Source organism: Mirounga leonina, unplaced genomic scaffold (genome assembly GCF_011800145.1).
Source record: "Mirounga leonina isolate KUSES-001 unplaced genomic scaffold, KU_Mleo_1.0 Mir_151, whole genome shotgun sequence".
NCBI classification, from domain to species: Eukaryota; Metazoa; Chordata; class Mammalia; order Carnivora; family Phocidae; genus Mirounga; species Mirounga leonina.
In genome coordinates this window covers 83275264-83287443 of record NW_023270377.1, presented here as the reverse complement: position 1 = coordinate 83287443, position 12180 = coordinate 83275264, and positions in this window count along the sequence as shown.

Genomic DNA, 12180 nt, shown 5'->3' with positions numbered 1-12180 from the left:
AAGCTGAAAACCATAGGTTAGTGAAGTATTATAACCTTTTTCTTATTCCCTTCTTATTTGAAATAGGCTTGAAGTTTTGGGAAAACAAACTGGCATTATTTTCTTCTCCAACTCCTTTTTTTATTATTACTTATTTTTTTTTAAAGAGAGAGAGAGAGAGAGTTTGAGTATGGGGGGGAGGGGCAGAGGGAGGGGGAGAGAGAGTCCCAAGCAGACTTCACACCCAGCGTGGTGCCTGGTGTGGGGCTGGATCCCACAACCCTGAGATCATGACCCAAGCTGGAGCCAAGAATCAGATGCCTAACCCACTGTGCCACTCCGGTGTCCCACCAATTCCATATTTTTTAAAAAAGATTTATTTATTATGGGGGAGTGGGAGAGGGAGAAAGAGAGAATCTCAAGCGGACTCCCTGCTGAGCTTGGAGCCTGATGTGAGGCTCTATCTCATGACCCTGAGATCGTGACCCAAGCTGAAATCAAGAGTCAGAGGCTTAACTGACTGAGACACCCAGGCGCCCCACCAAATTCACTTTTGTTTTGAGGCTCACAGGTAACTGCATTCACATATGGATGCTCTGATAACTAATCAACATTAAACATGCAAAGAAAGAATATATAAGTTTGTGAGGGCTGCCATAACAACCTACCACACACTGGGCGGCCTCAACAACGGAAATTTATTTTGGTTCTGGAGGCTGGGAGCCCAAGATCAAGTTGTTGGCAAGGTGCTGATATGGTTTCTCTCCCTGGCTTGTAGATAGCACCTTCTCACTATATCCCCACATGTGCTGAGATAAAGAAATCGCTGGTGTCTTCCTCTTCTTATGACCCCAGTTCTATTAGATTGGGGCTTCCTCCTTGTGACCTCAGTTAAGCTTAATTATCTCCCTAAAGACCTTTCTTCAAATGTAGTCACATTGGGGGTTAGGGCTTCAACATATAAATTTGCAGGGTGCCAAAATTCAGTTCATGCAAGGCTATGGGACACCTGTTGAAAGAAGATTTCAGATTGTCTGGCATCTGAGAGGAAAAGTGGTTTGAGCCATCCTACCACCATATTTGCTGAAAGCCAGAGGCAGGGAAAGGAGGTAAGACCCGAGAAAAAGAATCCTCTCTGTACCAACACTTCCCCTGTACTGTTGTCCTGGAGTGATGGTTCCTAATTCATGAGCTGATCACTGAACAGCAGTGGTCCTTCCTTCACCCCCTTCCTCTCCTCACCCTCCACACTCTAAGTCTTAAAAAGTTACCATTTAACCTTTTGGTTTGCTGAAAATAATGGGGCGTGGAAAACAGTCACACTATGCTACTTTCTCATATCTGGCTGTGCTCACTTAGCCAATCGCCTTCAGCCTAAGCAAGCTACCACTAAGTCCTGATGATTTTAGTGCACTGGGGAAGTTTTAAAAAACCAAACCACTCACTACAAAAAAGACTGGAGTCAATTTGTGTCGGCAAGAAATATGAATGCCTGTCAAGAATAGGTTCCTAATAGTGCTGTGACATGATTATATAGTTAACAGCTCAAGGCCCTGTTTCTGGGGGGATGTCAAATGGTATTATACCTGGCTCAACATGGTTCCTGTGTTCTGGTATGAGTAGGCACTCATTTTCAGTTTGTATTGCAAGTAGGATGCGAATCATTCTACCAAAAGATGGTTAAGGTCCCTCTTTCATCACACTGGTCAGAGAACAGTAGTCTCCTGGAGAGAACATAATAGTCTGATGTGCTGGAAAATGACTAACGGTGGCTTTCTTGAGGTGGAGGAGAGTTAGCTAATTCCATGGTGTAAATATTCCTGCCATAGCCAATTTCAAGCTACTACCATGATCTCCCTGGTTTCAGGGCTGGGAAGAGATGTACATAATCAGCTCTGGCAAGTGGTGCAAGCCAACTCCAGATACCACCAGCAGTAGGTGGAACCAAGAGGCAAAATGCTCAGGTCAGGGCTACATCTAATCATTCTAGGTGGAAACTTAGCCATGAACAACCTGTGGAGCATATTCAGAAAAGCTTAATCTCGTGTAGAATTTTGATGATGACCATTCAGTTAATACACTTGATGAAAGCCATCTTTGGGTAAATAAACATGGAAAAATTTTCTAAAGTTAGTAATGTAGACCAAAAAGAAAGGCACAATCTGTGTGATGTGAAAGCTGAGAAACAGTGAAAAGGATTCAGACTAGTTTGGCCAAAAAATTTTCCTTCCTTCCTTCGATTTAAGATTTATTTATTATATATATGTATGTTTTTGTATATATTATTATATATTATTTATTATATATTATATATTTATTTATATATGTGTATATATATATTTTATATATATGTGTATATATATGTGTGTTTTTTTTTATTTTCAAAACTTTTTATATCTCCAAATTGCAGATAAGGGAATATACGCTGTAATCGCTTGTGAAGAAAATAGCTAGATATTTCTAAGGCTGATGTAACTCAAAATAAAAATGAGATAGTGTGTATATGAATGCACCCAGCAACTCTAAAGCATGATGTAAACACAGTTTTCTATTACCAATTACTTAAAAAGTAAAGCCTGTTCATATTTAATATTTTAAGGAGAGAAATAACATCAAGTAGATGTTTTTGGAGTATCAATATATAATTTAAAAAAATACAAAATGCAAGAACCTTCCATCTCCAAGGCTCAAAGAACAGTTATCCAGCTGTAGTCTACTTTCCTGAATTTTCTTAGTTCTTTTTCTTCAGATTTTGACAACTGTATATATACATATATATGAGAGAGAGAAAGAAAGAGGGAGAGAGAGCATGAACAGGGGTAGGGGCAGAGGGAGAGAGAGAGAATCACAAGCAGACGCCCGCTGAATGCAGAGTCCTAGCACCCTGAGATCATGACCTGAGCTGAAATTAAGAGTTGGATGCTTAACCAACTGAGCCACCCAGGCTCCCCACAAAAAAAATATTTTTCTTTTTTTTTTCTTTTTTAAAGATTTTATTTATTTATTTGACAGAGACACAGCGAGAGAGGGAACACAGCAAGGGGAGTGCGAGAGGAAGAAGCAGGCTTCCTGCTGAGCAGAGAGCCCGATGTGGGCTCGATCCCAGGACCCTGGGATCATGACCCGAGCCGAAGGCAGATGCTTAACGACTGAGCCACCCAGGCACCCCCCAAAATATTTTTCTTGATCACAAAACATTTTCTTCTTCTATTTTCTTTCTTTACAGGGGAGGAGAAGGGAAAATTTTTATTTTTTTTTTATTTTTAATTTGTTTTGTTCTTGAGAACAGACAATGGGATCAGAATATACTATCTGTCCTTTATAGTATGTAATTATTTCTAACAACCTATATACCTTTTTCATCATTAATCATTTTCATCACTAATCATTCTCAGGAAATCATGTTATTTTCTGAAATTAAAGAGTCCCTCTGGGTATTTGTACATAGGGCTTCTTGGATTAAATTGGCCCCGCCTGCCTATAAGAGTTAAAATTCTAAAGCAAAACCAAAGCCACTCCCCCTTCCCAGCATCCTTATTTAAAAATAATTTTTTTCTTGTCAGAAATATAAGTCACACATTGTATCTAAAAGTTCTATTCTCTGTGTTATAAAAACCCAGAGGGAAGAAGAGGCCATCATTTTCTGTTTTGCCATTAACATGTCCCTTTGGATTCCATTGATAGGAAGGCTTGGATACAAGGGTGGTAGTTCAGAATGAGAAGAGATGCTGCTTTCTTTGCTTCTTCTGGAGCTCAGGTGTCCTTGCCAAGACTCTGCTGTGTGCTCTGCTGTGTGGACTGGCTTCAGGGATGGGCATCATGAATTTGCCTCTGCCACAATTCCTCATGACACCTGCTATTGCCTCTATCCATTGACCTCAGGCAAATGACAGTATACCATTTGGAACAATGATTTTTCTACACATTCTTCCAATTTAGTTTTAAATAGTAAGGCACAAATCAATAAAGTGGAGTTTCATAGACGGTAATAAACTTGTTCTAACTTGTACCCTATAAATTCCAAGACTGCTAGGATGCTGTATAGAGTATCTCCATATGCTTGATTACTCAGAATTTCTTATATTAAAATAGATATACATCTGCAGTGCTTAAATATATAACATATTAAGTAACAATGAACATTTATATAGTTTTTACAGATTAGAGTATTTTCAGAGAAGATTATTTGATCCAAGCAGTAACTTGGTGATTTTGACAGGAATTATTTTATTAATTCCATTTGTTAATTAGAAAATTAAATTTCAGAAAGATTAAGTAATTTTTCCAAGGTCATATGGTTGGTAAGAAAGAGAATAGAAACTTAAGCCTATATCTTCTGACTCTAAACCACTATCATCCATGTTCTTTTAAAAATACACAAGGGCATAACATACTTGAGAGATCACTCAGAATTTTTTCTGCATTTCAACTTTAAAATCTTATTCCCTGTGTTTATAGTCCTTTGACATTCCAGCATATATCTTTCTGCTTGAAAAAAAAAGATTACTCATTGTTTTCTCAAAAATGTCTGCCTAGGGTTTGACATCAGTTGACATTATGTAAGAAAAAAATTTTCCCTAAGGTTTTTGAATTGTACAGAAACTTTAGGAAAATATTGAAATGTATATTTGCTTCATAGATAGAAATCTCCATTTCAAGGTTGTAAAAGAAACCACCTAGGATGTATTTTTAGTGCTTTATTCCTCCCTCTCTCCCTCCCTTCTTTCTTTTCTCCTTCTCTTCCTCCTCCTCCTCCTTCTTTTGATGAATATTGATGCATTTTGAATTTACCTGGTATTTGGAGTGTATGAAGTATAGATCCAGTATGGTGTTTTGATGACTCTCCAGGTGTCCCAGCAGCCTTTATGGAATAGTTCACCTTTATCCACTGATTTGAGATGCCCTCTTTATCAGAAGCTACATTTCTGTATGTATTAGGTCTATTTTTGGTTTACTATAATATTTTACTACTCTGTTAGTATTCATGTGATACTAACATACTTTTTTCATCATCAAGAATTTAGAATATATTTTTAATATTGTAGAGCTAATTTATCTTTATTGATTTTCTGTATCAAAGGTTTCCTGGATATTCTTTTGTATTTATTTTTCCATATGAATATTACAGTTATCTTGTCTATTTCTTTTTTTTTATTATGTTATGTTAATCGCCATACATTACACCATTAGTTTTTGATGTAGTGTTCCATGATTCATTGCTTGCATATAATACCCAGTGCTCCTATCTTGTCTATTTCTTAAAACAAGAAAAAACAACATAGAACAAACCAACCAGCTAAACAAAAACAAACACAAAAACACCCAGTTGTTATTTGGGGGGAGGGCTATACATCAAAGAAATAAGTTAACTTAAGGCAAATTGGTGTCTTTATGATGTTGGGTCTTCAGTCCAAGGAAATGGTATGTCTTTCCATTAGCTCAAGTCTTCTTTTCTTTGTCATTCAGTAGCATTTACAAGATTTCTTCATGTGAGTCTTATAAATTATTTTTTTGGTTATGTCTAGGTATGTCTTTAACTTTCATTTTCATTCTCTTTTTTATTTTGTTGGTCAGTACTTTTCATACAATGCTAATCATAGTGCTGATATTGGGCATTCTTGTTTTATGCCCATATCTAGTGTATTCACTAGAACGCATAAGTATGATGCTAGATTGGGAGAAGAAATAGATATATTCTTATCATGTTAAAGTATGCTTTTATTCCTAATTTATTTTAGAAGCCAAAAACAAATTAATAGATTTGACACATAACAATATTTGAATTTGTGCATGGCCAAAACCAATATATAAACGTCAAAAGATAAAACTCTGGGAAAAGTACTCACAACTCACACTGTGGGAAAAGGGCAAATGCCATAAACATATTCTAGATCTTAAAAGTTCTCATCACAAGAAAAAAAATGTAACTATATGCAATCCTTGATGTTATTGTGGTGATCATTTCCCAATATATACATTCATTGAATTATGTTGTACACCTGCAGCTACTATAATGTTGTATGTCAATTATATCTCAATTAAAAATATTCTAGAAATCAATGATTAAAAAATACCAACAACTTATATGTGGGCAAAGGTTGTGAAAATGAAACACACCTTTGGCTCTTATATATATGAAAAGATGCTCAATAACACCCACAATAAGAGAGAAACTAAACCGTGTCAAGGGCCACAGTGTTTCACTTACAAATTGGCAAAAATCTAAAAGTTTGTTGGTGAGGCTTCAGGAAGGTGAAAGTGATGGTGCTATAGAATGCTATTTAGCTGTATCCATGAAAATTTTAAGTGTAAACACCTAATTCATCAATTTCACTTCGGGTAATTTTTTCTACATATGTATTTGCATATATGCAAAATGATGTAGGCAGCAGATTATTCATTGCTATATTACTTGTAATAGTAAAAGACTGGAAACAAGTGTCTATATAAGGCTATATAAGGCTAAATAACTAAACTAAATTAATTAAATTAATTATGGTACACCTATACAATAGAATACTACACAACTAAAAAGAACTGAGAAACTTCTGCGCTTACATGGAATATAGCAAGGTTCACAGCCATGTGCTTAGTGTGCTGTGTTTTGCTTATAAGGGGGAGAAATGAGAACACGTGTCTATTTCTGCTTAGATGTTCATAACAAAGCTCTAAAGAAATAACCAGAAATTAATGACAGTGATTACCTTTGTGGGCAGTGGTGTGCAACTAAACAGAGGAGGCGAGCTGAAAATGGAAGTTTCACTGTATACTTTTCAAATTTACTTTTCAAATTATTGACCCATCTGACTGTATTCTCTATTTAAAATTATGTTTAAAAAGGCATCTATTTTGCTGAGTTTATTTCTGAAAATGCAGATTCAGTAATAGTTTAGGTTTCTTACCTGGGTGTATTGTAGGGTTTTTTGGCTACATCAAAGCTGAGACAAACATAAAGGAAATAATCTAGGGATTATGCTTGAATTTCTTCAGAAGAGGGCAAATAAAGGAAGACCTAGCATAAGATGTCATGGGAAATTACTGAAACTAGAGTTTGGGATTTTCTATTTTTAAGATTTTCTGAAAGAAGTCCAACCAAACTTAGATTATTTTCTCCTGTCGATTTTAATTTAATGTAAAGTAATGTGTTGGGGTTTTTTTGCATCTGGGAATTTTAATAAATTCATAAATAAAACTCAAAGTTTTTGTTTTGTTTTGAATAACCTTACCTGTCTTAAGAGAATGTGCAGAAAGTAGTCAAGATGCTTTCGATGGGATTCTGGTTGTGTTCTCTAAGGTGAAGTTCCTGTAGAAGCAGGGGAAATCCTCAGTTCTCCCATTCCCACTTCATCCATGGAATTCCTCTGAGAGTGCCAGTCCGTGGCAAGAGAATGCCTCCAAAGGACACAGAGCCTGAGGGAGGACCATGGGTTCAACAGCAGTTCTGGGGCTTGTTCCGATGTGCTAATCCTGTGACTGCTTCTTGGCTTTGCCCATAGCCTTGGCTCTGACTCTTGGCTTGGAACTTGGGCCTTGGCTTGGTTAACTCTGTGACTTCTGGTTCTGAACACTGGCTGTGACCCCAGAATAAATAGTTGCAGCAACCTCATTAGAACTCCTGCTCTGTGGTTCTATCTTGGTTTCCTGGCCCTAGGCTGCTTCTGACAATGCCAGCTCACAGACTTGAGACTTTGTCCAGAGCTTTATGGGAAAGAACTTCAGTAAACTGTGAAAGTCTATACAAATATAAGAGATCAATACAATTATTTTGATCCAACGTGCTGACAAAGACATCAGTAAGTAAAGCAGGTGTATGGTGATAAGCAAAAATGGCCAAAGCCTTTGATGATAGTTATCAAGAACTGGACTAGAGAGCCTTTAGTCCTCGATCTATACTGGAAATGATCACCTTAATATATGCACAATGTATTCATTCCATTAAGGAAAAAATCTTATGTCCAAAGTTTATTTACCATGCTTGCTTTGCTCCCGTGTTTCAGATTCCTATAGCCAACTGCACCCCCATCCCCCCATGAGAAAGCCCCCTAGGTAACTCAAACAGAATGTGGAATGTGGCTACAATTAAACTCAACCTATTCTGTCTCCCCTCAAGCTTCTGTGCTCCCACTCCTTTTGCTGGTTCTCCAGCTCAAGAAATGGTACCAGCATCTACTAATTGACCGAGTCAGAGACCTCGACATGAGCCTCACCTCTCCCACCCTTATCCCCAACTAACAATAATTATACTCAATCTCTTTCAATTTCTTCTGTCTCTCTTCTATAGCAAGCCAATATCACTTTTAAAGGGACAATGACAACAGGCTCCTGCTGGGTCTCTCTGTCTGCAATCCTGCCCCTACTATAGTATTGTATGGAATAGAGAATGATATTTTGAAAATACACATCTGATCATGTCACTGTCTGTATACTGTTCCCACCATTTGGAATGACCACTTTTCCATTGTCAGTAATGTAATTTTGCCTAATCCCTCACATTTGAGCATAGATGTCCAAACCTCCAGCAGTTGTTCCTCAAGACTTAGCTTGTTTAGAACCAGTTTAGTTGCCTCTTCGGTTTTCTCTCATAGAACTCTACTTACGCTATCAAAGAGCTTATCACACTGTGATATCATTGCCAGGTTGCTTGTCTATCTTCTCCAAAGACTATAAGACATGTGAGGGTAGAAGCAATGAAAAAAAAAAAAAAGAAGCAGTGTATATTTTAATTATCATATTCTTAGTTCCTAACATGAACCAGGAATATAATTAAGTATTCAATAATTATATGTTAAAGAATTGGGTGAATAAATGCATGAACTTTTAAAATGGAAAACAATTCAGTTACTAAAACAAGCAAGGCATCTGTTTAGTTCTTAAGAAAGGTCAATTGAATGAAAAAGACATACAGCTAAAGAACAAAAAAAGGGTAAAATGCAGTAACAGATCAACAAATATAAAGACAGAGATATGAGGAGTTTTCTAATTCTACTCTAGGTGAGGTAGAAAAGCAAAAGAGATACAAAGAGCAGATTATGCCATCTGACTATATTCTACAAGACATTTGAAAAAAGAGAGGTGAGAGGAGAGAGAGAGAGAGAGAGAGAAAGTAAGGGAGAGAGAGAGTGAGAAAAGAAACAGACACTAACCTGCAAAGAAAAATAGGTTTCCTAGAAGCTCTCATGTAGGAAAGAAGGTATGATGGATATCCTTGAAACTTTTTATTGCTATAATTCTTCGGAGCTCTGATGGGCAAGGGTTAACATTTTATTGAAGTTTTGCGGTAATAGACATAAATGGGGCATTGCCTTCTGGCACTTGCCCCCAGGTTAGGTACAATTAGGTCACACACAGGCCATTCCTCAACTCTAGGCAAGCCCTGTCCTAGTGGAGATTTTACTGTCAAACAAATGTGAGTTTGCATTAAACTACTGAGCCCAGGATTTTGGAACTAAACTTTGGAGTACTGGCAAGAAGGTGAGGCTGCAAAATTCCAATGATTCTGCTTTATGCTGATTTGTCTTTATCTGGTTAAAAAAAATCCCTGTATGTGAGCTGGATATTGCTTATCCATTTGAAATGTTGTTATTGCATTATGTATTTACTATTACATAGGAAATTACTTTTCTTCTCAAGACCCTTGAGCAAAGAGAATTTGAGTCTTAGACCATTAACTACAGCTCAAGCTGTGGAGTAGCCACAGTACTTATCAGGGATTCAGAAATACAACTGTAATATAAATATAGCTTTTCTAAACTTCACCTCACCTACTATTATCTTTTTTTCTGTTAATGAGTTAGATTCTAATTCTATTCTAAGGCAATACTAGAAAAAAACTATTTCTATCTCCATCCACAAAAGTCTTCTCAATAACAAAGTCATCTTAGTGACTCCTTTATACAGGTTTTGTCAAGTGGCCGCATCCAGAGTTGTCCTTATCAGTGTCACATCATTTAATGAGATACAAATATGGAAATTACTGCCACTACGAGCTTTGGGGGGAAAGGCAGTACCATTATTAGTAAGCTTGTATTAAAATTGTTTTCCACTTGGGTACAGTCGCCATCCTGGGCTGGGCAACTGGCTTGGTGTAGGGGTTTTCCTGTGCTTTGGAAGCTGTTTAGCAATATCCTTTGCCCCTGCCCACTAGATGCCAGCAGTAGCCCCACCTCAGTTGTGACAAGCAAAACTATGTCCAGACATTGCCAAGTGTCCCGTAGGAGACAAAACTGACCCTGACTGGATTTGTACAAGGGTTTTTAGCTTGTTTTCTGTTGTTTACCCAAACTTTACACAGTCCAGGCTATGCGGTTGCTGCTCAAACATATTTTTTCAAATGAAGAAATAAAAGTCTTCTGTCTTCCCCGTGGGTGTCACCAGGAAAATAAAAAAAAGCTTTGGGGACTTTAACTATGTGCTCAACGCTGTTTTAGGTATTGTGGTTGACCCAAAAGAAGCGCACGGCTTGGTTTCTGTGCTCAAGAAGTTTTTAATCAAGTGGGAGAGAGAAGACTAATACTCCAAGAATATGAGACTCATAGAAGATGGAATATATTGGCAATGGACCAAAAGGCAGAGTGGTCACATTCCAGAGTGCATGGCACAAACTATGGTGATATTATCGATCTTCTGATTGGATGTTCCCTTGAAGGTTCTGTCACCTATTTTGACATGTGGGCAGTGGTTTATTAACTGAAAGCTTTCTGCTATGATATATAAGAACAAGGAGAACAGTAAGAAAATATTCTGTTTAAACAAACCAGATCACTTTTACATGTGACGGCCAAGCCATGCTGGGGAGGAGGCACTGAGCCTGGTTATGTTAGTAACTGAGTGGTAACTGAAGAAGACAAATCAAACCAGGCATGGCAAGCCCATGGCTGACATGTGAGCCTGTACGTTTAGAACGAGGGCACGTTAATGGAGATCATGCCATGCTTTTCCGCTAACCTCAGACCTTAGCTATTTAATGATTATAAAACTTTCCTAACCTTTACATGTTTTTAAACACATTTATTTTCTTTTATTCTGCACAATTCCTACTAGCATCAAACTGATTTTGGTCATGTGTTTTTGTGTTATCTAAGTAGCACTCAAGACCAAAACAAAACAAAAAATCTTTTCTTCACTTTTAACCATTAAAATCCTGGTTGGATAGTTTCCATCAGATTTTAATCTCCTGAAAGTTTTAATGTGATTAAAGTGGATCTTTGAAGAATAAAATGTGGTCCATTACTATAATATCAATTTTATGTTTAAAAAAACTTCCAAACTATATAATCTGACAAATTTCAGAAATCTCATACATTGCCTTTTTTTTTTATAAGTATAGAATTTAATCAATACAAAGAACTGTAGAAAACATTAAGTTGATGGACTTTGCTATGACTATTCACAAATATTTTGGCACTTCCGACTTCTCAGACCATAGTAGAAGGTCAAATTCCCTATGGACTTCGAACTCAGTGTGGCCACATGATATGTGTTTGCCAATGAAAAGTGAGCAGAGTAACAAATGTTATTCCGGGACAAAAACTTTAAGAGGCTGTGCATGATTTTCCTGTAACCAGTGCTATTCCAGATAGTGGTAGGAAAGTGACCCCGCTGACTTGCACAGAACTAGAGGACGGAGGGAAAACTAAATTTGCTGTTTGAACAACAACTACAAATACAACCAACAAATACCAATACAGCCAGTGAGATCGCGTGGTGGTTTGTTATCATAGCATAGCCTAGCCCACCCCATTTGATACGAAATCCAAATTCCTAATTTTATTGAGAAATATGAGGCCCATGGAAATCATAGTGTTTGCATGTAGTCTCAAATGAGGTAGACAGAGTTGATTCCAGAGTCAGTATCTGTTGCCTGGAGTAGTATATTCTTTCCACTATACCAGTGATTTCCCAAATTTGGAATGTGTACCAATGGCAATCATGAGGTGATTTTAGGTGTGAAGTGAGTATTACCTTAAACACTAATGAATCACATGGAGAGAAAATTAATCTCTTTTCAATTCTCTTTCATTCCTTTTGATTACAGAAGAAAAAGTTCTCTATTTGGTGCTACTGTGTCTTTAACTGTGTATTTTTAACTCCTGTCTGGCAATTGCAAAAATCCTTTTTGAAAGAAAATAGTGAACAAGCAATCAGTACTCAGGCACTAAGCCTTTTTAGTTGGTCACCACTTCTAGATGGAACTTAATAAGA